General features: G+C 29.7%; 1 pseudogene; it reads left to right on the forward strand.

Annotated features, from left to right (window-relative positions):
- Positions 1-2,459, forward strand: part of LOC106459579 — a 97,974-nt pseudogene extending 95,515 nt beyond the window's left edge.
- The last annotated feature ends 3,541 nt before the right edge of the window (positions 2,460-6,000 follow it).

A 6,000-nucleotide genomic window follows, 5' to 3' on the forward strand; every position in this document is an offset into this window, starting at 1 on the left:
AACAGTTATATTCTACTTTACCTTCTGTATGTGGAACTACTCTGTAGATGGATCAGAATGCCTTCAGGCTCTTTTGATCCAAAAACGTTTATATATAGTACAATTCTAAGCCTGTCTACCCTTGTTACATAGTAGTGCTATAAACCTGTGTATGACTTTTTTATGTCCAACACATCCATACAGAACAATATATAATACAATGATAACCTGTGCACATTACGTAAACCTGTGTGTATCAGCACTTAGTATACAACTAAACTTATACAGAATAGCATTTAATGCATTTCTATTCCCAAGTTTCAATTCTTTATGTTTTAATTTAGCCTCAGTTGCTTACAATTTTAAGAAAGTATGAACTATGTGTGGTTTATCTTGTGAAGGCCAGACAAGTACTGTCAAGGGAATACAGCAATCTTCTTGTCCATGGCACAGACAGAAAACCAGATGAGGTGAGTGTTGGCTGAACAGAACATCAAGGTATCAGGTGGAAAGCCAAATGAGGTAAGCATTGGCTGAGAAGAACATCAAAGCAACAGGTGGAAAACCAGATAGGTGAGTGTTGACTAAAGAGAACACCATGGCACAGACAGAAATCCAGATGAGGTGAGTGTTGGCTGATGAGAATATGATGACACAGACAGAAAACTAGACAAGGTAAGTGTTGGCTGAAGAGAACACCATATAGCACAGACAGAAAACCAGATGAAGTGAGTGTTGGCTGAAGAGAACATCAAAGCAACAGGTGGAAATTCAAATGAGGTAAGGATTGGCTGAAGAGAACATCAATTAAAATAACAGGTGGAAACTAGATAAAGTATGTATAAAATTTTGGCTGAAAAGAACAATAAAGTGATAAACAGATTATATCAGCCTTGTTATGTACATATTACTTTGCGTCATGTTAAGCAGTTAGTAAACTACTTAAATCCTAGTTTAGTCTATATTTTTTGTTACTGTAATTAAGTATTGGACATTTTCATTCTCCCTTTAATAGATGGAAAGTTGTCTTTATAGGTCAGTAATTAGACTATGTCTCAAGACACTAGTGTGAGCCAAGGTAGCTTATTTATATCCTATTACAGAATGTTTCAGTTGTTATGTATTTAGGTTTCAATGGAAAGAGAGCATTTCAGTGACTTAACATTCTTTAGTTTTCAGATATTTCAAAGTATTATTGATTTTGTAGAAAAATAAACAACACATTTAGAAAATACTTATTATCTAGTGTATCAGTTATTTATATTGCAGTTGTATCATGTGTTATTATATAAATATTTACCAGTACATGTGTGTTTACTGCAAGTACTGTTATCTTTACGTGTGTAATATAACGATAGCTGTAAAATTGTTCAGTTCTTTCAGCTAGTTAAAGCACTTTCACTGTCTTTGACATGCAGTATTATAAGTTGTAATATGAAAACATCCCACCTTATACTTAAAATAAGGAAACACATTATACTAATATAATAATAGGTTGGCAAACAATGATTTATAACCATAAGGAAGAGTTTTATTGATGGTGGAACATACTATACGTTTTGGCAGAACATTGGTCTTTCTTCTGTTATCTTCTTCAGGTACAAAAAGGCAGACCAATAAAACCATTTTGTATGCTTATAAATCACTGTTTGCCTACCTATTATCCCACTTTATAAAACTACAACTCATATCATACACAGCTGACAACTTTGAAGAGCAACAGCTCTCTCCAGCTTAGTCAGATCTGTGTAAAAAAATGTCCTCCAGCTTTAGAAGTGTGTAGATTTTTCATCAGCTTAAGGAATCACTGTGTTTATCAACATGTCATGAACTTTTTAGCAGATTAGGCCTGTTTTTATAGTTTTATTAATGTATAAAAAATGTTTTGTTTTCTGCTTAGTATTCATTTATTATTAATACAGCTAATCAACATTTGTTGTTTTTTTTTGGTTTTCTCACAAATTTATACAACCTTTTTTTAAGGATTTAATTTATTTCTTTGTCTAAACAAAGTTCATGACTATCATATAAGGTAATAGATCTTTTCTTGATCACTATTCCTTATTTCTCAACATAACAATTACTTAAAAATGCTCCACCTAGGTCCTATATATTTCTGTAAGAGTAATCTTTTCTTTGATTATTTGGTCTATTCTGTTTTTTAATGAGCTTATTAACTATGACATTCTACTCTCTTTTAGTCACAGGCTCAGGCTCCCAGACATTCAATCAAAGTTATCCACAATGATCACCTGGTCTGATTACTTTGTGTTGTAAGTTTGTTTATGAGTAGTCCGATCAGCTGAGGAAGTTCACAAAGATGTCTTCTTGACTTATGATTGCAGGAATATCACAAGTGCCATGTTGTATATGACAGTCAGAAAAACCTATCAAAACAGAGGACTGATTTATATATATCATACTTTCACATCTGTTCTACCAACATACTTTGTATTTTTGTTATATTGTCAAACAAGAAGTCAGATATGAACACTAAATATATTACTTGAAATAATAAGCTAATATGTATCTAGCTACTTAATAAATGATATGAAGACATCTTTCAAAGCCTACAGAAGACATATCTACCAAAAATAATTGTTTTTATCTTCATGTTGGACAAAATACCTTTTATGTCACTATTGCATTTTTATAACTATTTAAAAGCATTGTTGTTCCTTTACAATTTTTTTCCTGAAGTCAGTTGTTTTACATGTTTAGTTCATAGTCTCAGGCTACAATTAGAACAATGAAAGAAAACCAAATACACCATCATGATTTTATTAATCTATACTGCATTTTGTTCTTGTTGTGACAGATGATTTTCTGTCATACTCTTAATATTTAACAAAAATTCATAGTCGGTGTTATGTACGGCTTAAACAGTGACCTACCATTATACAGTAAATTGAAAATACATGTTATAGAGAGATGTATTACATTACCAAACATATCCTAACAACAGATTAAAACTTTCCTACTTGATAATCAAGTTTACCAAGTTTTCTATCAATCTTGCAATATAAATTCAATAAACCAGTGTTACTGGAATGTTTATCAAGTGTTTTATACCATAATTATCCAAAATAATAATAGGTTGTAATAGTTTTTGAAATGAAACACAAATCAAGGATTTCATTTTGTTTATAGGTTTTTAATAGATTACTTTTTCAGATGCAGAGTGACTTACATTCTCTAGAAAAAGTGTAAACTGCTGGAAATAGCCAACAAGTTTTTATTCTAAAAAAATGTAAAACAATGTCCACCTATTGTTATTGATTCTCTTTGTATTTGGCTAGTCTCTCAGTTTCCATAAGCATATAGATTTAATCACAGAAACCTTTACAGTAAAAGAAGAATTTGACATAATTAATATTCTCTAATGTGGTGGACTTTACAGCTATTTTCTCATTAGGCCTAGTAATTATTTACTTGTATAGACGTTCTATTATTAAACCTTTGAGATTTATAATATCTGACAGTTACTTCTGTGAGACTTATGTACATATATTATTACTTAAAGACACTGTAACAAAAAAACATTGAAATAATTGAACCATCATTACGGGATTCTTTATTAACGAATCTAATTTCCAAAGTTTACTTGGTTACATTATACTTTTCTAAAATCAATTATTCAATTGTATTGTAGCTTTTGCTGTTATAAATATATATATTAGATTTTATTTTCATTATAGCTAAGCCGTATTTCTGAGAAACAACATGCTACATGCATAACTTCAGATGCCTTAGTATATAATCTTATAACAAATATTCTTTATTTTGTTAATTAAAAGAATTAAACAAAGATAAAAGTAAAGTTATTTTACAGGATGGTTTCCTTTCTTTTCAGTTTTAACCGTTAAGCTTTAGAAACATCACTTTTGAAAATGTTATGTAATATAAGAATTGAGTTGTATGTAATAGATAGTTTTTTATCTCAATATATAGTAAAGATTGAAAGTAATTCACAGCAACAGTAGACTCAGTAAACAAGTTTGTGTTTTCAGTAATCCTTTAACATTTCCTCTTTAGTTCTAACAAGTTTGAGAGCAGAACAAACCAAGTAGAAACTTACAACAATAGTGTTACAACATATCTTATGCAGTTTTACTACAGTGATTTTCTGTTAGTCTGGACTACTTCAGATAAGTTGTTTTGTTGCATAAGTAAATTGGATTTAATTTTACTAAAATTAACACTACTTTTTAATACATCATTGCATACTTTTTGTTTTCTTCTTGTAAAATATTCAGATACTATCAAAATAGTATTGTCTTAATCATTATTGCATTTTTACATTTATTTTAAAACCATTGTCGCTCCTTTACAGTTTTTTTTTCATAAAGTCAGTTGCTGTTTCATAAGTAATGCTTTTGTGGCAGGGGTATCATTTTCATTCCTGAGTGTGAACAGTATAACTAAAAGTTTTCATCTGATTTAGATTAACTTTTGGTACAAAGATTGAATGGGTTCCCCAAATTATCAGTTAATTACTTTTGGTGAATGTGTGTCTAAGGTCAAAGTCGTATTAAAGGTCAACTACTTTCATTATAATGATAGCAAATTGGGATTTAGAAAAATGGTCAAAAATCATAACAAATTCAAATAGAGAGAGGATCTTGGTACCTAGACCTATATTTTTGAGACTGAGGAATTGAAGTATATTTTAGGTTGGTTCCTGCAAAAATTTTGTGGTGATATTTGCACTCTTTGAGTGCCTTTCTTGTTATCATTGTATCAGAACAATGATATTAATGTGTTGGAGCAGCAGTGTTGATTTTGATATTTTGTTAAAATAGTATTGTTTCTCAATATTGTGTGAAAATAATACACATTGCTAATATGATTTTGTCAGAACACTTGTTTCCTAATTGTTATAGTGTGAGAAGAGCATTGGTTTTTGGTACCTGTCTGTCAGAGTATTGTCTCTTGATATTATTTAGTCAGAAAAATTGTTTCTTGGTTGTATTTTGTGAGGACACTGTTTTTTATATCATTTTGTCAGAACAATGATGTTCTTGATATCACTGCTATATATAAACTTAATATGACAATTATTTCACCAAAACAGTAACAAATAGTTGATATCAGTTTTGTATCACTTTAATGGCTCAGGAGAATGAATAATACCTTATTCAACTCATTTTCAAACATTAGAGCATCAGAACAGTTGTTTTTTTCAATCCATTACTATGTTATTTATAATGTTGTTATTATAATTCATTTTTAACCAACAATCTTTATTATTTGTTGCACATCTTAAACTGGTAGCAGTTTTATCACCTACTTTGGGAATTCAATATATGCATAGCATTGTTTTTTTAATTTATCCTCATGGTTATTAAGGCTCTATTTGATTGTTTTATAAGTTTTCTGTGTATATTTTGTGATTGAGGCCTTTTATTATAATGAAACCTGTTGAAAGAAAATATTAACAGATGATTAATATAAAAAATGTACCTGGCTACTTTGATATACATCTTAAGACTTACAATTTATGGAATCTAATCATTCTAAAAGGTTGAGGAAGATGTACTGCTGTCATAACATCATGCTAGACTTTTCTGTTCTTTTCTGTACATATATAGCTACATTTATTTATTTATTTTGGAAACAACAGGTTTTAAACACTTTGTATCCATATTTATTTTTACTATATAGAGATTAATGGATTTTTTTAATAGCAAAGCCTTTTGTGAAAGTGTTTTCTTTGAGTGAACAAACAAGAAGACTATCATTCTGGTTTACCAGCTCTTATCAATGATAATTCAAGTTAAAACAATAATAATAAATAATTGACGTTGAAAATAAATAAATAATATTGTGTTATTAATCCTTACCAAAATACTGGTTTGTAGATTACTTAAATTGATAATAATTACATTTCACTTACTTAATCTAGCTCACACCATTACAATTATTACTGGTCATGCAACTGATGATATAGATAGCACCTACATCATTACTATGTCTGTTGTATCCAAGCTGGCCTGATGATATGGATATGACAGATATGGT

This window comes from Limulus polyphemus, unplaced genomic scaffold (genome assembly GCF_000517525.1).
Source record: "Limulus polyphemus unplaced genomic scaffold, Limulus_polyphemus-2.1.2 Scaffold631, whole genome shotgun sequence".
Lineage (NCBI taxonomy): Eukaryota > Metazoa > Arthropoda > Merostomata > Xiphosura > Limulidae > Limulus > Limulus polyphemus.